The sequence below is a fragment of the Macaca fascicularis genome, chromosome 10 (genome assembly GCF_037993035.2).
Source record: "Macaca fascicularis isolate 582-1 chromosome 10, T2T-MFA8v1.1".
In the NCBI taxonomy this organism is placed as follows: Eukaryota; Metazoa; Chordata; class Mammalia; order Primates; family Cercopithecidae; genus Macaca; species Macaca fascicularis.
In genome coordinates this window covers 24,320,569-24,343,689 of record NC_088384.1, presented here as the reverse complement: position 1 = coordinate 24,343,689, position 23,121 = coordinate 24,320,569, and the positions used below count along the sequence as shown (strand labels likewise).

At 38.9% G+C, this 23,121-nt stretch overlaps 1 long non-coding RNA gene across 3 annotated transcripts in view; it reads left to right on the top strand.

The window, feature by feature from the left end:
* LOC107131014 (uncharacterized) overlaps positions 1-23,121 on the top strand; it is a 55,941-nt gene that overhangs the window by 14,321 nt on the left and 18,499 nt on the right. Inside the window, exons 3-7 of one of the 3 annotated variants that reach the window (XR_006690080.3) lie at positions 1,872-1,959; positions 2,895-3,065; positions 10,029-10,115; positions 11,161-11,275; positions 12,044-12,437. This is a non-coding gene — a long non-coding RNA (uncharacterized lncRNA). Of the gene's footprint in view, positions 1-1,871; positions 1,960-2,750; positions 3,066-10,028; positions 10,116-11,160; positions 11,276-12,043; positions 12,438-23,121 lie in introns of those variants that run through there. The other 2 variants (XR_012418349.1, XR_012418350.1) reach the window with 2 other exon arrangements.

The following is a 23,121-nucleotide window of genomic DNA, read 5'->3' as shown; positions in this document are numbered from 1 at the left end:
GTAAGGGGCTTTTCAGTAAGAGGAACCTAGGGATGAACATGAGTTTGCAGGAAGATAAAGTCCAACCTGGTCAGCAACAGTGTATTAATTGGGACTCTTTCTGCTATAAATTATAAAACCCAACTCAAACTAGGTTAGTGAAGATATAATAACTATATCTATTAATAAATTTCATGAATATTTACAGTAATATGCTGCATAATGACATTTCAGTCATTGACAGGTCACATACACAACATTTCCATAACAGTGTGATACCGCATTTTTACTGTACCTTTTCTATGGTTAGATACACAAATACTTACCATTGTGTTACAATTGACTATAGTATTCAGCACAGCAACATGCTGTACAGCTCTGTAGCCTGAGAGCAATAGCTCCTAGGTTCCATAAAGCATAGGTATGTAGCAGGCTACACCTTCTAGGTTTGTGTAAATGCACTCTGTGATTTTCATACAACGAAATCATGTGTGATGTTCCCACAATGAAATCACCTAATGATGCATTCCTCAGAACATACCCCAACTGTTGAGTGATGCATAACTGTAAATATATGCGTATATGTAAATATACGTGTGTGCGTACATACACACACGCACACGCACGCATCTGTTCGTGTAACTGGGAGGTTTACTGGACTACTTTAAGGCACAGTTGAGTCCAGTCGTTTTTGTTCCCTTTCTTTTTTTTTTTTTTTTTTTTTTTTTGAGTCGGAGTCTCGCTGTGTCTCCCAGGCTGGAGTGCAGTGGCGTGATCTCGGCTCACTGCAAGCTCCGCCTCCCGGGTTCACGCCATTCTCCCGCCTCAGCCTCCCAAGTAGCTGAGACTACAGGCGCCCGCCACCACGCCCGGCTAGTTTTTTGTATTTTTAGTAGAGACGGGGTTTCACCATGTTAGCCAGGATAGTCTCGATCTCCTGACCTCGTGATCCACCCGCCTCGGCCTCCCAAAGTGCTGGGATTACAGGCTTGAGCCACCGCGCCCGGCCTGTTCCCTTTCAAAATAACTTCATTATTGCTCTTACAAAATGAATCCATTGTCGTTTAAGAAAAAAAAAGTAATATATTAAAAAGTGAGAAAAAAAAATAAAAGTCACCCGAAACCTGTCATCCAAAAATAATCATACTTTTTCCTAAGCTTTTTCTAACATCCTTAAGATTGATAGGTATGTAAATAATGTGAATTCTAATGTTTGTCTTCTTCTGTGATTCTAAGGTCAATAAACACTCATGGTCAAACATTCGGGAAAGAGAGAGAAGTGTAGAGTAAAAATAATCAATCAGAATTCAGCCAACAAAGAGGTCATCTCTGTTAACATTATAGGATTTGCTTTTTAACTTTTCACCCTCTTTGTGTGTGTTTCATATGTACTGTACATCATACATCATGTATGTATATTCATTCAAAAGAAGGTAAAGTTAACATTGGATCATTTAAGAATCCCAGGCAGAAGGCAACAGGTTGAGCCCTTCAGAGTTACCTAATATTTACCACTGGGCAACCAGTTTGTCTTTCTCAATTAAAAGAAAAAAAAAGTCTAGTGAAATCAGGCCATTCAATGTCAGTTTTAAATATTTAGAAAATATTTTCTCAGGTTTCTGACAGGAAAAGTAACTCTCATGCTGCTCTCTGAAGCTCTGCTTTTGTGGACAAAGAATAGGCCATACGGTTGCATCCTTTTCTCCTTACCTTCCACCTAACGCCCCCCAGCCCCCAACCCTTGTGCAAATGGTTCCACCATTGCTGGCAAGTGCTAGGACAGAATGATTGTGCTTAAGCGCCATCAGCGTGGTCCTGTACCAGTGAGTTAGGGATTAAGTAGGACTTTTGACTGCTCCCCACAAACCCCCAACCTGTCTGTTCACTTACAGGAACAAGCTGGAAAACCTCATTGAGCCTGGGCTTCAGTATTGATACCATTATAGAAATCGTGAGTCTCCACTGTGTTTTCTTTGAAAGGTATACAAATACATCATGCTTTTGTGGGGTCTTGGAGACAATCTTCTAGTATTTGGGCAAATTTGGCTTGGCAGTGAAGCCGGAGGTACAGCCAGGAAAACCTTGCACTACTCTTTTAAAGACTGTTGTTAAGAGGAAATTGTTTAAGAATTTTACACACCACTGCTTCCCACTGGGCGTGGAAGAGCTGCTTCTGGGGCATATGCAGACACAGCTTTAAATAGCCTTGACCCGTAGAATGAAGTAGGCCTTCCACAAATCCCTTTCAGTCTGATTATACGGGAAGATTTCGCTTGTTATTACTCTGTTTTTAACACTTCTCTAGCGCTTGCTAATCTCCCTTTTAAAGCAGCAAATAGTCTTCAAACACAAAACTTTCAGTGAAAAGTGGTTATATGGCCAGCAACATGCAATAGAATATTATTACTGTATTCCACCCACTCTAAGATGCCATGATTGTTAAAATGCACCATTATTTTTGCATACCCCTAAGACAGAAAACTAATCTTCCAATTAGTTGTAAAAGACCATTTGTTGTAAGTTACATTTTAATTCCCAAGTTGCTAAAGTATAAAAAAAAAAAGAAACAGACAAAATCCTGCATGTCCTGGTAATGGCAACATTTAATATTCTCACTGCTTTTATATTTATGATTGCCTTCTATTTATGGCTGATGATGAGGGTTTTGCATTTACAGGTGTTACATAAATTATCTTTTGAAATAAATATGTTTTTAAAAATCAAGTGGATTGATTTAAAGAAAAACCTCAATTATAACACTATTGATACAGATACTGCAAGCTGGTTTATGAACAACTAAAGATTGTGGAATCTCACTACAAGTGATTTGGCAAGGATGGTACTATGTCATCTCCAGGATTTTCTTAATACTGAGTGAGAATCTGTTATGACTGGAGACATCTTGTTACCAGCAGAAGAGATCCAGGTTACCCCAAGCTACTGTCGTGTATCCATGTGAATCTGCAGCAACTTCAGCCCTTACCTCCTCGGAAAGAAGAATTTGATTGAGGAGCATAAAGCAGAAAAATAAACTGGGGCAAGTTCCAGAGCAGGAGGGGCAGGTTATTAAAAAGGCTTTAGAACAGGTAAGAAAGGAAAGAACCCTTGGAAGAGATCCAAGTGGGCACCTGAAGGTCGAAGAGAGAGAAAAATGGAGGTCATTTAGTCTTGATCTTAGGGCTTTATAGGCTCACCTATTTCCCATGATTCTTCCCTTAGAGGGAGCTTTCTGCATGTTCAGTGTTTTATTTACCCTTGGGAATTGAGCATGTGCAGTGTATTTAGAGAGTTACAGGCATGCCCATCCAAGGCTTTCATCCTTTTTCTGGTGGTATACCCAGAAGATCATACTTTGCCATTTTTGTCTCTTAATGTGTATGCCCAAGAAGTTGATTCTCCCTGGGGCCTGGCTTTAATTAACACTTGAGCGTTAACAGGTGTGGACCATCATGAAATAACCTCTCCTGGTGCCAGCTGCCAGTTTATCACTTTTAAAGAAGCAATGCAGTAATTGCTGAGCCATCACCACAAATTTCTAGTGGGTCGGGGAGAGAGCCCTCTCTTGCCCGGCTCATTCCTAACTACCTGTAACAGAGAGAGAGTTTCCCCCTTCTTCTCTTCTGGGACCAAATTCTAAGCCGCATTCTTTACTACATTGATCAGATGGAATCTCTTGCTGGATTCAAACCAAGACATGGTTTATGTGCAAGTCCTTTCTTACCATCATTTAGCCATTCTTGACATATTTTGATATATTTATTGTCTGTAGACCATCCTCAAGTAATTTTTTTCTAGAAGAGTATATGAAGATATGCTTTTCAAAACTAAAAAATATATAAGAATGTTTTCTTCTGCCACATCCATACAATACAAACAGTTTGGCTGGGTATAAAATTATTGGGTCTCATCTTTTATTCTTTTAAGGTGCCCTTTTGAGGGCATTTATTATTGCAGAGGAGAAATCTTAGTCTTTTGAAGTTAAATTATTATTTTAATGTTTAATTTTTTCTGTCTAAAACCTTAGAAGATTTTTCATTTACCTTTGGAATTCAAAGCCAGAATTAATATAGTCATGGTCATTTTTTTTTTCATTATTTTGTTCATAACATGGGATGCTTTTCAAGACACACTATAAAGGTTTCCTTAACTCTGGAACTTTTTACATTGTATCTTTGATTAATAGTGGTGCTATAATGCCTGACTGTCATGATGGTTATTATAATTAATTGATATTTCTCTCATAAAACAATTAGGGTGATGCCTGGCATCTGCTGAGTGCTCAACAATTTTAATTATCTTTTCTGTCTCCTTTACAGTCGTTTTCTGGGGTATTTGGGCTTCTTATTTGGATAAAGCTCATATTTTTTATAAATTGGTGTTGCCTGTCATTATTTTCACTAGATCCCTAGAAATAGGTCCAAGACAGCACACTTTATGATCCTGTGAAACGTAGGATACAACTCCACCTTGGTGAAAGAGACTCTGAGATCTGACCCTAATCTCTAAGAAGGCACCAGACTTTTGATCTCATACAAGTACAAACCAAGAACAGACTCTAATGAAACGCTTTGAGTATGCATTCCAAACTTTCAGTGGGTAAAAAAGCATAAAAATTTATCAACTCATAAGTGCAATTAGGCTGGCTAAGCAAATGTAAACAGGATAAAAGAGTATCTCTTAAAAGAGGAAGAACTTTTCTCAAGCAGTTATTAAAGATCTATCTACAAATTGCTTATATGTTAATTATAAATCAAGTACTCTAGAAACACCCATTGATAAATGATTTTCATGCAAATTATAAATTGCTTAAGAGAGCTCATTCACAAAATGATCTGTGCACTAATTACAAATCAAGAAACTTAAACATACACATATACAAATGGTATATGTGCTAATTACAAAAGGCATTTTAGAGATTATCATTTACAAATTAAATACATGCTCATTGCCCACTAAATACTTCAAACAATTCTATGTACCAATAATTTTCATGCTAATTACACAGCAAATAATCTGAACCATACACAGTGTTTGCAAATAATCCATGTGCTAATTACACAACAGGCACTTTAAAAACACCAACGTAAAAATGATTTGTGTGTTAATGACATAACAAACACCCTAGAAACTCCCAAATACAAATGATTTATATCTAATTACACATCAGACACTTCAGGAACACCCATGTGCAAATGATTTATGTGCTAATTACACCAACACTTAATTTCAAAAATGTCTAACAACAAATTATTTGTATGCTAATCACAGATCCAAACGCTTACAATTGATTTATGACCTAATGATTAGCTGTTCTTATTTAGTTTCCTTTAAGGACCCATCATCTCAACAGATTGACAGCTTTCTTCTAATTGGTACTTATTATGAATATAAATAAAATGTCTGAGTCCATATCGCAAAGTTTTGGGATCTTTATTCTCTCTTCCCCAATCCTGTCCAATTGTTGCAGTCTGGACTGTACCCCATTTTGGGGTACAGTGAATTGAAGGATTTATCTCTTAGAGCAGGCTAAGGAGTATTAGCTAGGGTAAGAGTGTTCTCTTCCTTTTGTCTGTTTCATTGGAATCATCAGATTAAATTAATGAATGAAGTATAGGTGCTTATTAGCCACTCAGTCTATATACTAATCTTTCATGTTCGAAGAGCTATTACTGTCCTCAAATGTTTTTATGCAGAAATTTTGTCCATAATGGCCACTACTGCTTCCTTATGCCCTCTCTAGCATGTGATAGCTTCCAAAAAAAATTTTCCATATTCATTATCTTATTGGATTTGCTTCTTATAAAGGAGGAAGGACTCAAAAACAGAGGTTAAAAGTTCCCGTTTTGCAGATGGGAAAACTGAGGCTCAGCATAGCAAAGCAGTATTTCTCCTGGCAGACTTGACTCCAAAGTCAGCCAAACTTCACAGCTAATGGTTTTTCTTCCACCTAGTCTCCAGTTGGCATTCCTCCACAAGAAAACCTTCCATGGCCATTGTCCCAGAAGTCTCTAGAACCAAAACACCAACACTGCGCATAGGATGGATCCACTCTCTCCCGCTACTGCATCCCATCCTCTCTCCTCCAGACTCTCTTGGATCCCTGGCCTCTCCCTCCACACCATGCTGGCATTTCAACAAGACTGGGGGCCCCAGCACGCTTCTCACCTCTTTAAGAGTGAAAATGTATATCCCAGAGTTTGTGGCTTAATTGGCTGATTAATAACAGAAAACCTAATTGAATGCTCCCAGCTCGTATGTACGATGTCTTAATGTTAGAGCCTTGGGAATAAACACACAGCAGGGAAGTCTGAACTGCAGCACAAGCACTAGCACTTTCAATTTAAAAGTCAATCTCATTATACAAGAAGCTGTTCCCTTTATCCCCCTGGAAAAGCTCACACTCTCAAACCAGATTCCCCTTGTACCAGCATCCTCTACTCCATCCTGTCTCTGAGTGATGCAAATATTAGGATGGGTCCCCTTTCTCCTTCTCTCCCCTTCCCCTCTCCCTCCCTCTCTCTCCGTCTCTCTGTCTCTGTCTCTGTCTCTCTCTCTCTCTTTCTATTTGTTCTCCCTGCTGCATATCTGAGCATCTCAGTAAATATGCATGAAATGCCACTGTGAGGTCTGTGAAGAGCACAGACGTGGGCCGTCAGAGGTGACGTGCAATTTGGCATCGCCAGCACCCAAGGGTGAGGGAGGCAGTGAGGTGCCTCCAAATCAAGCCTCATGTTACATCCTGATCCGTTCAGCTTTCTCCTTCGGGGCAGCCTGATTAGAAGTCTTAGGGTGCTCAGAAAGCTGAACTAGATATTCTTGGCTGGGCTTAGAGTGACCAGGGAAGAGTCAGTAAGGGCTCCCAGACCCTAGGCTCCTCCTGGTCAATCACAGCATCTGAGGCAGGGCTGAAGCTCCTGGGCAACTTCATTAATCAGCAAAGGGCTGCCATAACAAAGTCGCACAGACTGGGTGCCTACTTTCTAAACAAAAGAAATTTATTTTCTCCCTGGTCTGCAGGCTGGAAGTCCCAGTTCAAGGTGTAGCAGGGCTGTTTACTCCTGCGTCCTCTCTCCTTGGCTCAAAGATGATGCCTTTACACTGTGTCCTCAATATGGTCTTCCCTCTGTGCACGCAGTGTCTTTCTCTGTATCCAAGTTTCCTCTTAAAAGGACACCAATCAGATTGGAATAGGACCCCATCCTAAGGACTTCATTTTAACTTAATCATCTCTTTATTTATTATTATTATTATTACTGTTTAGAGACAGGGTTCCACTCTGTCATACAGGCTGGAGTGCAGTGGTGCAATCATGGCTTACTGCAGCTTCAACCTCCTGGGCTCAAGCCATCCTCCTGCCTTGGACTCCCAAGTAGCTGGGACTACAGGTATGCACCACCACCCCTGGCTAGTTTTTTAAATTTTTTTGTAGAGATGGGGTCTCTCTATGTTGCCCAGGCTGGTCTTGAGCTCCTGGGCTCAAGCGATCTCCCCACTTCAGCCTCTCAAAGTGCTAGGATTATAGGCATGAGCCACTGCACCCTGCTTTAATCATCCTTTTTTTTTAAACTTTTATTTTAGGTTGAGGAGTACATACACAGGTTTGTTATATAGGAAAATTGCATGTCATGGGGTTTGGTGTGCAGATTATGTCATCACATAGGTAATAAGCATAGTACTGAATAGGTAGCTTCTCCATCCTCTCCCTTCTCCCACCTGCCACTCTCAAATACACATGTGGTCATGTTAATCACCTCTTTAAAGGCCCTACCTCCAAATACAGTTGACTTCAGAGGTACTGAGGGTTAGGGTTTCAACATATAAATTTGGTTGGTGAGTGGAGGGAAGACACAATTCAGACTATAACAGCATGTCTTTCTGCTTGGATATCTCTAAAACTCCTCAACCTCAACATGTCCAAATGAATCCTCATGACCTTGAACCTCCGCCCAGGCCCCCGATGCCCTTGAGACTTTCCCATCTAGCAGAATGTCACCAACACAAGCTGGAGACCTTTTGATCTATCCTGTCCACTCACCCCCCTTCCCAATTCATCTCCAGCTTCCCCCATTGACCTGACTCCCCAAATGTCACATCCCCAAGCCCAAGTTCCCATCATCTCTTTCCTGACCCTCCACTCCAACCCCCAGGTGTCTTTCTGCATCCAACTCTGCACATCTGCTGCCTATTCTGCAGAGTGGCAGAAGTATCTTCTTCAAGGCACATCTGATTATGTGCCCTCACACCTGCTCAGCTTCCTGCATCTTCTCTGACCATCTCTTAAATGCTGACACTCTTAGAATTCAGTCCCATCCACCTCTCTTCTCTCCCCATCATCTTCCTGAACACTCTCATCCACTTCTACAGCTTCAGTTACCTGCTACAACTTTGCATTAGTCTGTTTTCATGCTGCTGATTAAGACATACCCAAGACTAGGTAATTTATTTTTTCTTTAAAATAAAATAAAAGAGGTTTAATGGCAATGGACTCCCAGTTCACGTGTCTGGGGAGGCCTCACAATCATGGCAGATGGTGAAAGGCACATCTTACATGGCAGCAGACAAGAGATAATGAGAACCAAGAGAAAGGGTTTCCCCTTATAAAACCTTCAGATCTCATGAGACTTATTCGCTACAATGAATAAGAGTATGGGGTACTGCCACCATGATTCAATTATCTCCTACTGGGTCCCTCCCACAACACATGGGAATTATGGGAGCCATAATTCAAGATAAGATTTGGGCGGGAGCAGGACAAAGTGACTCACACCTGTAATCCCAGCACTTTGGGAGGCCAAGGTGGGTGGATCACCTGAGTTTAAGAGTTTGAGACCAGCCTGGCCAACATGGTAAAACCCCATCTCTACTACTAAAAATACAAAAATTAGCCAGGTGTGGCGGTGCACACCTGTAATCCCAGCTACTCGGGAGGCTGAGACAAGAGAATCGCTTGAACCTGGGAGGCAGAGGTTGCAGTGAGCCAAGGTTGTGCCACTCCGTTTCAGCCTGGGTGACAGAGCAAGACTCCATCTCAAAAAAAATAAACATAAAAAAGATTTTGGTGGGGACACAGCCAAACCATATCAAACCTACAGGCCACTCTTGATGCCTTCCAGATTATTCCCCAAACCCAGACCTCTCAACCAGCTTTCAAACCCAAGGGTCTTAATACTTTAATCCGTTATCACTAAGCAAAATAGCCCTGTAAATATCTGTAATGAGATATTAGATGAAGCAGAGCTTGTAATTATTATTTTGTTTTCATTGAAATATTGTTTTAATAAATTAGTTTATTTTCACTAAAAGAACCCACCAGCCACTTCTCTAGGGAGACACGGTAAATCACCCTGTGGTAAACTTTTGGATTGTGAAAGAGCCACATAAGTGGTGTCTCCAGTTGAGGTGAAAACCCATTCCTTGAAGGAAAGGTGTAATAGAACCATTGACACATGACTGCCACTCTCCCCTTCAAGATTTCTCAATGGGCAAGGATAAATTTACATTGCGGTTGTAAATGAAGCCTCCTGGGAGGAAAAAGATTGAGACCTGAACTCATTTTGTTGCAAAATTCAACATTTGTAGAACTTCTTTGCAGGGCTGGGGAAGTCCCAGATGAAGGAAATAGGCAGCAGGTTGAGAGGGTGGACATCTAAAGCCCTACAGTGGAGATCATTGTGAAGGAATGGGGTGTCTGGTCTAGAGATGCAGCCCCGTAATAACATCTGGGTGCTTGGGGAAAAGGACCATAGCTGAAATGGACACACCATCTAGTCATAGCCCCCTAATTTGATCGTTTCTAAAACACGAGCACCAACCTATAGCGTTCAGTGACTGTGTGGTTGACTGTGACCTCTAAAAGACTACTTGAGACCCTGAGCATGGAGTCGTTCTGTAATCTGGGCAGGAATCTGGAACAGCATCCTCAAAACTTGGGAAACAGGGGCACCAGACTGCACCAGACAAGTTCCCAACAGCGGCACATTGTGGAGACTGAAGACTAGATAGTGATAATTTATGAATGAAACTCTGGTTTATTCTCTACCTATCTTCAGAAGCAAGACTGACCTCCTTGGACCAGACTTTCTGGACAATTTGCTGGCAGAGGAAGAGACCACAAGAGGAAAAAGGTGGACTTCCTGGTAATTTAGAGGTTTGATTAACAAATTTGAATATTTAGAAGAGACTTTATTTTCACTAAACAAGATAGCTAAATGGTAAATAAACCTATTCAACATTATTAGTCATCAAAGAAATTTAAGTTAAAACTACAATGACATATCACCACACACCCTTGAAAATGGCTAAAATAAGGACTGATATTATCAAACGTTGGGGAAGATGTGGAGCAACTAGAAATCTAATACTCAATTTGGGAGTGCAAATTGGTTCAATCTCTTTGGAAAACTGTTTAGCAGTAGCTACAAAAGCTGAAAGCATAGATTGTGACCCAGTAATTTCATTTCTGGGTATTACTACACATATATACACAGGAATGTTTACATATTTCCACCAAAGTGCCTACACAAGAATATTCATAGCAGCACTATGTGTAATAGCCTGAAACTAGAAACTACCTAAATGCCCATCAACAGGTTAAAAAAAAAGAAGACAAACTGTGGTATGTTTCTATAATGCATTGTTACTCAGAAAGAATAAGGATGAGGAGAATGTAACAACACGAAAGAATCTCACTGTCCTAATATTGAGCACAAGAAACCAGAAATACTTACAGAAAAGTATACCATACTGATTGTTCTATTTATATGAAATTCAAGAGCTGGCTAAACTCATCTATGATGACAGAAGTCAGAATGTGATTACTTTTGGAAGGAGGAGCATTAACCAAAATGGGACATAAAGGAGACTGTTGAGATACCTGAAATATTCTTGTCGTAATCTGGGTAGTGTTGTATGAGTATAGATATGTATTAAATTGTGTCTCCCCACACCTTCAAATTCATATGTTGAAGCTCTCTTCCCCAATATGGTTATGTTTAAAAACAGGGCCTTTAGAAGGGAATTAAGGTTAAATGATACCATAGGTCCCTAATCCCATAAGATTAGCATCCTTATAAAAAGAAACAGCAGAATTTGTGCACTCACTCTGTCTTTCACTCTCTGTCTCTCTGTCTGTCTCCCTCCCTCTCCTTCTCTCCCTCCTACTCTCTGCATGCATAACACAAGGAGAGACCATGTGAACACACAGCAAGAACGTGGTGCTCTGCAAGTCAGAAACAGACCCTTCATCAGACACCAAATCAGCCAGCACCCTGATCTAGGATTTCTGGCCTCCAAAGTGGTGAGAAAATACATTTCTGTCGTTTAAGCCATGGAGCCTGTTGTATTTCATTATGGTAGCCTGAGCAGAATAAGACGGGTATATACAAATGCAAATTCTATTGAGAAATTTGTATCTTTTACCCTGTTGAAGTAAGTTATACCTCAATTGAAGAATAAATAAAAGAGAAAGAAGGAGCGGCACAACCTTGTTTGTACTCCCAAGCTGGTGAGTGGTTGATGTAGGTTGCCTCTCACTGTGCCCTCTTGGCCGATGAGAAAAGTGCAACTTTGGGTAGTGAAGTGACATGTGGTTATGGCAGCAGAACTAGGTACACATAATCCAGTTCAGTTTGGTGAACAATCACAATGTGTGCCCTTTGCAAGCCCCAGGGTGGGCATTGCTGTCAGGAGTGGCCTCACAGGAGGTGCCCAGGCCTTGAAGGTAAATAAGCATTTACAACATTGTGTGGTCCACACTGCAATGGGCTTCACAGAGGTCACAAGAGCACTGAAGGACCACCTAGCATAAACCAGGATGTGGGAGTGGAAACTTCAGGGGTGCCAGACAAATCCTGCACTTCCCCTTCTCCCAGAGTCAGTCCTGGAGCTCCATGTCCTGCTCCTTAAAGTGTGGTCCACAGACCAGCAGCCTCTCTGTCATCTGGATGCTGGCTGAAGATGTAGAATTGTGGCTCCCCCCAGGCCTACTGCATCAGGATCTGCTTTTTACCAAGATCCCCTGGGAAAGCACACTCGCACTGGAAAAGTGCTGGTCTGTTTATTTCAGAAGGACACTGGGAGCCATGGACAGCTCTAAACATGAAGTGGCATCCTCTCATAGAGCTGAATCCCCCACGCTCTCCATCCTGTCTGCAGACACTTCTGAGCACCAGGACATCCACTCAGTTCCCACTGACCCAGGTAACTAGGTCCCAGGAGATTCTGTGTCTACACTTACCTCCCCAACAGAGCAAGTCTAGCCCTAGCAGGTGTGCAAGCCAGCGATCTGGCAATTAGAGCCACTGATTGGAAAATGGGCTGCTTACCTGCGACAAAGGAGGGCTTCTCTTTTCTGAGGCCTTAGACAAAGCAGCCTTCCAGGGCGGCTAATTACCTGATAGGTAGCAAAGCTATCACCTACTGGGCCTTTTAGCTCAGTTAATAAAGCAATTTTTCCAGTCTTTTGTCCTTCTCTTGTTGTGATTTCTTGGCCTACACACGTTTTACAAAATGAGAAAGTTACGCAAGCGCTACCTAATCCAGAGTTCAGCATTTGGGGCCCAGATTCCGGCCAGGCCAGCAGCAAAGCTACTGTAGAACCAGGCATCTAGGAAAAGATGTGGGTCCCTGCTCCTGGGTTTGTAGACCCAACAGAGTATGAACGATGGCACAGTTTGCAGGTTATCCTATGAAATAATTTAAATAAGATCATCTATATGGGGATTAAATGTAAGCTCTATTTAAGGATAGTGGTTATTTTCTTAGACCAGGTCATTGAAATTTAATGTGAACACTTTCACATCAAAATGCACACACTGTAACAACTAAGATGTCCAATCATTCCAGTTTGCCATAAGCAAGAGCCCGGGCCCTGTCCCCATGGAGCTGAGGGTCTAATGGGGAGGAAAGAAAAGAAACAAGTATGCAAATAAAATAGTTTCCCATGATAAGTGATATGTTGGAAACAAAGAGAGAAGGGCCACAGTGTGGCCCAGGAAGGCTCTCCAAGGCCTGACAAATGTCAAGTGTCCAGCCATTTGAAGAGATGCGTATGGGGGTTTGAGAGAGAGAAAAGTGGGGGTTCTGAGAAGCTGCAGCAGCAAGCGCAAATGTCCTGAGACAGGGCAGAGGTTGATGTGTGAGATGTCAGAAGAAGCCTGGCATAGTTAGACTGTGTGTGTGTGTGTGTATGTGTGTGTGTGTACACAAATGCACATTTGTATGCCTCTGCTGGGGGCAGTGAGAGGAGATGGGGTCAAGGTTGAAGTAGTGAGCAAAGTCCAGAGCATGCAGAACTCATAGACCATGGTAGGAATTTGAATTTTACTCTGAGTATAATAGAAAGCATTGAAGTGTTGGCCCTACTATTCCTTTCCCTAATTTCTCAAGTCAAATTTATTGCTCATTACTTGTCAGTCATCCTCCTTTTGAAATAGATTCATTTTAGGTCTGTATATCTGCCACCAAGTGCATCTATAGCTGCTTTGCGTAATTTTTTTTAATTAATAAACTTTATTGTGTTTTAGGATCACAACAAAATTGAATGGAACAAACAGAGAGCTCCCATATGTCCCCTGTCCCCCACACGTGCACAACCTCCCTCACTGTTGAAATCCCCCACCACAGTGGTACATTTGCTATAATAAATGAACCTACATTGACACATCATTATCATCCAATGTCCATAGTTTACATTAGGGTGCTCTCTTGGTGTTGGACATTCTATGGATTTGTACAAATGTATAATGACATGTACCCCCACCTGTAGTATTATACACAATGGTTTCACTGCCCTAAAAAATCTTCTGTGCTCCACCTATTCATCCCTCCCTGAGCCTACCCCATAGAAACCACTAATATTTTTAACTATCTCTACAGGTTTGCCTCTTACAGACTGTCATATATTCAGAAACATACAGTATGTAGGCTTTTCAGATTGGCTTCTTTCATTTTGTAATATGCATTCAAGTTTCCTTCATGTCTTCTTATGGCTTAATAGCTCATTTCTTTTCAGCGCTGAATAATATTTCATTGTCTGAATGTACCACCGTTTACTCATTCACCTACTGAAGGACATCTCAGCTGCTTTCACATTTTGCCAATTCTGAATAAAGCTTCTATAAATATCCATGTACAAGTTTTGTGTGAAAAGTTTCTACTCCCTCAGGTAAATGCCAAGGAGTTCAATTGGTGGATTGTATGATAAAAGTATGTTTTGTTTTGTGAGAAACAGCCAAACTGTCTTCCAAAGTGGCTGTACCATTTGCCTTTCCATCAGCAATGAGTGAGAGTTCCTGTTGCTCCATATATCCTCACCAGCATTTGGTATTGTCAGTGTTTTGGATTTGAGTCATTCTAATAGGTCTGTAGTAGTATTTCATTGTTGTTTTAATTTGCATTTCCCTGATGACATACTCTGCGGAACATCTTTTCGTAGCTTATTTCCCATCTATACCTTCTTTGATGAGGTGTCTGTAAAGGTCTTCGGGCCACTTTTTAATAGGGTTGTTTGTTGTCTTATTGTCGAGTTTTAAGAGTCCTGTGTATATTTTGTATGACAATCCTTTATCACCTATGCCTCTTGCAAATATTTTCTCCAAGCTCTCTTAACATTGTTTCTTGCAGGCAGAAAATTTTAGTTTTAATGAAATGCAGCTTATCAATTATTTCTTTCATGGATTGTGCCCTTGGTGTTGTACTTAAAAAGTCATCACCAAACCCAAGGTCATCTAGATTTTCTCCTGTGTTATCTCTAGGAGTTTTATAGTTTTGTGTTTTATATTTAGGTCTGTGATCTATCTTGAGTGAAGGGTAAAAGATTTGCATGTAGATTGATTTTTTTTTTTTTTTTGCATGTGGATATCTTGTTGTTCCAACACCATTTATTGAAAAGAGTATATTTGCTCCATTGCAATGCCTTTGCTCATTTTGTAAAGATCAGCTAACTATATTTCCATGAGTCTACTTCTGGGCTCTCTGTTCGCTTCCATTGATCTAGTTTTTTTCTTTCACCAATACCATACTGCCTTGATCACTGTAGCTTAACAGTAAGTCTTAAAAGTCAGATAGTGTCAGTTCTGTTTGTTCACCTTCAGTATTGAGTTGGCTATTCTGGGTCTTTTGCCTCTCCATATACATTTTGGTTTTGTTGTTGTCTTTTGTTTTTCTTTTTGTAGAGACAAGTTCTTGCTATGTTGTTCCTGAGCTGGTCTCAAACTCCTGGCCTCAAACATTTTCCCATCTCAGCCTCCCAAAGTGCTGGAATTACAGGTGTGAGCCACTGTGCTCACCAGTTTATATAAACTTCATAATCAGTTTTTCAATATCCACAAAATAACTGTCTGGGATTTGATTGGGTATTACACTGAATCTTGATTGAGCAACTTGGGAAGAACTGACATCTTGACAATATTGGGTCTTCCTATCCATAAACTTGGAATGTCTTCCCATTTATTATGTTATTATTTAATATCTTTCATCAGAGTTTTGTGGTTTTCCTCATATAGATTTTGTACATTTTTTAGATTTATACCTAAATGTTTTATTTTAAATGGAAATAATATGTTTTTTATTTTAAATTTCATTTGTTCATTGCTGGCATTTAGAAAAGTGACTGACTTTTGTACATTAACCTCGTATCTTGTAACCTTGCTATAATTAGTTCCAGGCATTCTTTCGTTGATTCTTTCACATTTTGTACATAGACAAGTCATGTCATCTATGAAGAAAGACAGTTTTATTTCTTTCTTCCCAATCTGTATGCCTTTTATTTTACTTTCTAGTCTTACTGCGTTAGCCAGGATGTATATTGAAAAGGAGTGTTATGAGGGGCTATCCTTGCCTTGTTCCTGATCCTAGTAGGAAAGCTTTGAGTTTCTTATTATTAATCGTGAGGTTAGCTGGAGGTTTTTTGTAGGTGTTCTTTATCCAGTTAAGGAAGTTCCCCTCTTTTCCTAGTTTACTGAGCGATTTTATTATGAATGGGTGTTGAACTCTGTCAAATGCATTTTCTGCATCTATTGATAATGTAATTTTTTTCTTCACCCTGTTGATGTAATGGATTACACTAATTGATTTTTGAATGTTAAACCAGTGCCACATATATAGAATAAATCTCACTTAGCTGTGGTATATAATTTTTATATGTTGTTGAATTCAATTTTCTAATATTTTGTTGAGAATTTTTACATCTACATTCATGAGAGATATTGGTTTATAGTTTTCTTGTAATACTTTTTCTGGTTTTGGTTTTAGGGTAATACTGGCCTTATAGAGTGAGTTAAGAAGTATTTACTCTGCTTCTACCTTGTAAAAGAGATTGTAGAGAATTGGCATAATTTCATCCTTAAACGTTTGTTAGAATTCACCAATAAATGTATCTGGGCCTAGTGCTTTCTGTTTTGGAAGGTAATTACTTATTTATCTAATTTCTTTAATAGATATGGGCCTATTCAGATAGTCTACTTCCTCTTGTGTGAGTTTTGAAAGATTGTGTCTTTCAAGGTATTGGTCTCTTTCATCTAGATTATCAAATCTGTGGGCATAGACTTGTTCATAATATTTCTTTGTTATCATTTCCATGTCCATGAAATGTATAATGATGTTCTTTCCTTCATTTCTAATATTAGTAATTTGTGTCTTCTTTCTTTTTTTTAGGCCAGGTGGAGACTTATCAATTTTATTAATCTTTTCAAAGAACCAGCTTTCTGTTTCATTGATTTTCTCAATTGATTTCCTGCTTTCAATTTTATTACTTTCAGCTCCAGTTTTTATTATTTCTTTTCTTCTGTTTGCTTTAGATTAGATTTTCTCCTTTTTTCTAGTTTCCAAAAGTAGAAATTTAGATTATTGATTTTCAATCTTATTTTTAAAACATGGATCAGTGGTATAAATTTCCCTCTAAGCATTGCTTTCACTGCATCCCACAAATTTCGACAAGATGTATTTTCATTTTCATTTATTTCAAAATATTTCTTAACTTCTCTTAAGATTTATTCTGTGATCCAATGCTATTTTAGAAGTACGTTGTTTAATCTTCAGGTATTTGGGGATTTTGCAGCTATCTTTCTGTTATTTATTCCTAATTGTGCTCTGAGAGCAGACATTGTATGATTTCTACTGTTTAAATTTGTTAAGGCATATTTTATAGCCCAGAATGTGGTCTATCTTGGTGAATGTTACATATGAGTTTGAGAAGAATGTGTATTGTGCTATTGCCAGATAAAATAGTCTATAGATGTCAATTATATCCTCTTGAATGATGGTGCTGTTGAGTTCAAGTTCAACTATGTTCTTGCTGATTTTCTGCCTTCTGGAACTGTTCATTTCTAATAGCGGGGTGTTAAAGTCTCTGGTTACAATGGTGGATTTATCTACATCTCCTTGAGGCTCTATTGGTTTGCGACTCATGTAGTCCAACACTCTGTTGTTAGGTACCTCTACATTAACAATTATTATATTTTCTTTGAGTATTGACCTCTTTATTGTTATATCATTATACTTTCATTGCTTTGAAGTCTGCTCTGTCTGAAATTATTATATAGTGACTCCAGCTTTTTTTTGATTGGTGTTAGCATGAGCTATCTTTCTCTACTCTTTTCACTTTATCCTATATGTCTTTATATTTAAAATGGGTTTCTTTTGGACAGCATATAGTTGAGTCTTGTTTTGTGATCCACTCTGATAATCTTTGTCTTTTAATTGTTGTATTTAGACCATTGACATTTAAAGTAATTATTGATAAAATTGAATTAACATCTATTATATTTGTTACTATTTTCTATTTGTTGTCCTTCGTTTTTTGTCTCTATTTTTGTCTTCTACGCTTTTTCTGACTTTTGAGGCTTTAATTGAGCACTTTATACAATTTCAGTTTCTCTCCATTCTTAGCATATCAATTACACTTATTTTTTAAGAGTTTGCAACATACATTCACAATGAATCCAAGTCTACTTTTCAATAACACTATACCTCTTCACTGTTAGTGCAACTATCTTGTAATGACAAAATATTTCAAATTCCTCCCTCCTGACCCTGTAGCATTGAAGTCATTAGTTTCACTTATGCATAAGTGTGTGTGTGTGCCTTGTGTGTATGTAATCAAATACATTGTTGCTGTTATTATTTTAACAAATTCTTGTCTGTTAACGCAATTTAAAATAAGAAAAATAGAAGTTTTTATTTTAATTTCAATTGTTTATTCTCCGATGCTTTTTATGTAGAGCTGAGCTTCTGCTACATACCATTTTCCCTCTCTGAAGAACTTCTTTCAACATTTCTTGCAAGGCAGGTCTACTGACACCAAAATTTCTCAAGTTTTGTTTGAGAAAGTATTTATCTCTCACTTTTAAAGGATAATTTTGCAGCGTACGGAATTCTAGTAGTGGGATTTTTTTCTGTTATCACTTTCACTCTACTCTCTTCCAGTTTGTATGGTTCCTGGGGAGACATTGGATGTAATTCTTACTCTGCTGCTCTGTAAGTAAGGTGTTTCTTCCCTCTGGTTTCTTCAATAATTTTTCTAATTTTTGACTTTCAGAAGTTTGAATATATGTTGAGGTGTTGAGTTTTTTGGGCATTTTTCCTGCTTGGTGCTGTCTGACCTTCCTGGATTTATGTTTTGATGTCTGACGTTAATTTGGGAAGATTCTCCATTGTTGTTCAAATATTGCTTCTGTTCTCTTCTCTTTTCTTCTTCTGGTATTGTCATTATGCATATGTTATTTACACCTTTTGTAACTGTCTCATAGTTCTTGGACATTCCGCTATGGTTTGTTTGTTTGTTTTTGTTTTTGTTTTTGTTTTAAATCTTTATTCTCTTTGCTTTTCAGCTTTGGAAGTTTCTGGTGTCACAGGGCAGGGAACATCACACACGGGGGCCTGTCATGGGGCTGGGGGCAGTGGGAGGGGTAGCATTAGGAGAAATACCTCTTGTAAATGATGAGTTAATGGGTGCAACAAACCACCATGGCACATGTATACCTATGTAACAAACCTGCACGTTGTGCACATGTACCCTAGAACTTAAAGTATAATAATTTAAAAAAGAAAGTTTCTGGTGTCATATCCTCAAGCTCAGATATTCTTTATTCAGTCATGTCTGGTCTACTAATGAGTCCATCAAAGGCATTCTTATTTCTGTTGGAGTGTTTTTTATCTCTAGAGTTTTTTTATTACTTCTTAGAATTCCCATCTCACTGCTTACTTTGTCTGTCTCTTTTTGAATGTTGTCTACTTTTTTCATTAAAGCCCTTAGAATATTTTAAGGGCTTAATATCGATTATAGTTTTTTTTTAATTCCGTTCTGATCATCTCAACATTCTTGCCATATATCATCTGGTTCTGATGCTTGTTTAATCTCCTCAAACTGTGCTTTTTTAAACTTTTAGTATGCCTTGTAATTTTTTGTTAAATGGTGAACATAATGTACTGGGTAAAAGGAACTGTGATAAATAGCCCTTTAGTTATGTGATGGTAAGGTGTGGGGGGGGAATAAGTGTTCTATCATCCTGTGATTAGGTCTCAGTCTTTTGGTATGAATTTCACTAGTGCTGCTAAGTTATTTTCCCCTCTTAGGTGGGACAGAATGCCTAGAGGTAGGGTGGATTTGGGTATTTCCCTTTCCCCACATGGAAGGCTAGAGCCAGCTTGAATTGGATATTTTCCTTTCCCCAGATTGGCTCGGTTCTTCTGAGGACAGGATTGCTAAGAACAGAATGCCCTGGCACATATCAAAATGGCAAAATGGGTCCTTTTCCACATACTCTGATGGAAACATGGGAATATTTTTTCCTATATTTACTATCAATTTACTATGAGAACCTGGCAAATTTCCTAGAGGTAAAACTTACAAAAGTGTGGTAGCTCCCTATAACTGGATCCCCCTGGAGTTTTTAACTCTCAGACTTGTCCACACCAAGTATCCAGAAATTTGTCAATTCCAGTTCAGGTTTTCCATCTCTGGCATCGGTTCCCACTGAGGTTTCTGCTAACGGATTTCTGCTCTGCTAAATTGTGATTCTCTGTATCCACCTGTTCATCTCTCCAATTTTGAGGGCAGTGGTTTGCTCTGTGATCTCATTTCCCCGACCTGTTTAACAAGTATTGTTATTTCCTTGTTTTCATTCTTTTACTTGTTGTTAGGACAGAGCAGCAATTTTTAAGCTCCTGACATGCTGGATTAGAAGCCAGAAATCCATAATTTTTTTCTCTGTTTTTAATCATCATTCAAGACTAAATATTTGTGGTTAATTCCATTATAATGTCTTCTTTAATAATTGAATTGTTTTACTATCTAAACATATGATAAGGAAAAACTTGTCTTTTTTTCTTTTTTCCCATTATAGTCATGAACAAAATGTGGATTATTTGAAATATACTGAGACTAGCCCTGTAGTCCGGTAATTGGTAAATATTCTATATGCAGTTGAAAGTGTTTTGCATTCTCTAGTCACTTCAGGCACACATCTATAAACACCAGTTTATAGAGTTTCATTATTCACAAGTTTCATTATTCAAATTTCCGATGTCCATATTAACTTTTTGTTGGTCTATCATTTTTGGAGAGCTATGCTAAACATTTCTCATTACAATTATGAATTTGCCTATGTCTTCTGTCAATTTTTTAATATATATTTTGGGGCTTCGTATTAGGGAACATATAGGTTCAGAATTGTCTTGCTGGGACATTTTTGCCTTCCAACTTTACGTAATGAGCCTTTCCCTAATAATCTCCCTACTTTGTCTGATATCGCTACAGTATGTCTTTTAGTTTAATATTTACCTGGTTTGTCCTTTTACACTCTTTACTTTCAATAATTGGTTTTCCTTAGTCTTAGGTGGGTCACTTGCAAATAATATATAGGTGGCCAGGCACAGTGACTCACACCTGTCATCCCAGAACTTAGGGAGGCTGAGGTGGGTGGATCACTTGCGCTCAGAAGTTTGAGACCAGCCTGAGCAACAAAGTGAGACCTCGTCTCCATGAAAAATACAAATATTAACCAGGCATGGTGGTACGCATCTGTAGTCCCAGCTACTCGGGAGGCTGAGGTGGGAGGATGGCTTGAGCCTGGGAGACAAAGGTTGCAGTGAGGCAAGATCACACCTCTGTATTCCAACCTGGGCGACAGAGTGAGACCCTGTCTTCAAAATAATAATAATAATAATAATAATAAAAAAAAATGCGGATTTCAAAAAAAACTTTGCCCTTATTTAATCTAAATAAATGTATTTTCCGAATGACTTTTGATATGTTTTAGCCTGTTTCTGATCCTCCCTACTCACTTTCTATTGTGTGATATTTTCCTTACATCCTTTCCCTTCTCTCTTTTATTTAACTCTACTGATTTAGAAGTTATTTGTTCTAGTTTATTCTTCCAGTGCCTCATACATTTTTAACATGCAAACTTGTCTTAAATGCTAAGATTTATCATTGTTATTATCTTCCTGTCAGGCAATATAAGAACTCTAGAACTCCTAACTCTCCCCTTCTTTCATAACTGATATTTTAGTTTCATTTTTTTGAATTATCCTAAACCATAGACATTATTATATCTATATTCTCTGTGCTGGTTTGGATTTCTTTAACATCTTACTAATTTCTTTGCTCAGTGTTGCTTCTTCCATTCTATTTCTTCTCCCTACATTCCAATTTCTACTTAAATCCTTTGGTAATTCTTTTAGTGAGTGTCTCTGAGAAGTAAGCTCTCTTCGTTTTGTTTTAGAGTGTCTATATTTAACCTCTACCCTTTTATAATGGTTTAGTTGTGTGAAAGAAAAGAAAGAAAAGTTTAACCTGACAATCTCTTCCCTCAACACTTTGAAAATGTTATATGTGGCCTCCCAGCATGTACTCATGCTAAATAGAAGTCCACTGTCAGTCTGATACTTGTTCTTTTGAAGGCCACTTGTCTTTTATGTCTAATAGTTTTTCAGATTTTTCTCTCTGTCTTTGGTGTTCTGCAATTACCAGGATGTGCCTTGGTCAGATAGTTTGTTATTTATTGATTGATTCATTTCTCTATTGAGAAGAAGGACTTTGTGATCCATCAATCCGAAAACACATCTTTCCTCAATTTTGTCTTTATCTCTTTGATTCATGCTCTCTCCCATCACCATTGTTCTGTTCTTTCGGAAGCCCTATCACACTTATGTTGGATTCACTCATTCTGTCATCCATGTGTCTCAGTTGCCTTTCCATATGTCCCATGTGTTTATTTCTCCCTGCTGTTCCCAGGAGAGTTTCTTCAAGCATATCTTCCTATTCATAATTTCTCTCTTCCCTTGTGTAACTTGCCTTTGGTCCTATCCATTGAGATTATAATGGCTGTGAGTAGATAGATAAATTAGATAAAGATATAAGTAGATAGATAGATAATTTAGAATAATAAATACTCAAATACTCCTTGTTTCTTTTTCAAATCTACTCTTTTTTTTTTTTTTTTTTTTTGACGCAGAGTCTTACTCTGCCACCCAGGCTGGAGTACAGTGGCACGATCTCAGCTCACTGCAACCTCCACCTCCCAGGGTCAAGCGATTCTCCTGCCTCAGCCTCCTGAGTAGCTGGGATTACAGCCACACGCCACCACACCTGGCTAACTTTTTTGTATTTTTAGTAGAGACAGGTTTCACCCATGTTGGCCAAGCTGGTCTTAAACTCCTGACCTCAGGTGATCCACCCACCTTGGCCTCCCAAAGTGCTGGGATTACCGGCATGAGCCACTGCACTCAGCCTCAAACCTGCCTTTTATAGCATCCTCTTTTTTATTACATTTTCTTGTACTTTTTAAATCTTTTTAATCCTCTTACATATCACTTTTTAAAAATCTCCTTCAGACTACTCTATATGTTTGAGTTTTCCAGGTACTAATTTTCCACTAATAGCTCCTGCTGCTGGCCCTCCCCTGACTGATTTATTTCCTATGCTTCTCTGTAATTCTGCTTGTGAGCTCGTCCTCAGCAGAGCTGACTGTCTGTGGGATTCTAGTGTACCCTGAGTTACAGTACAATCCACAATGAGGGCTTTCTGGCTTCCTATTTTGCAGTTCAAGAGAATTCTATTGTCCTGGGCCAGTTCCTATGTTACCATCTTATTTGTGGTTCCCACACTACAGAGGAAGAGGGCATCTGTACTCTATATCCATA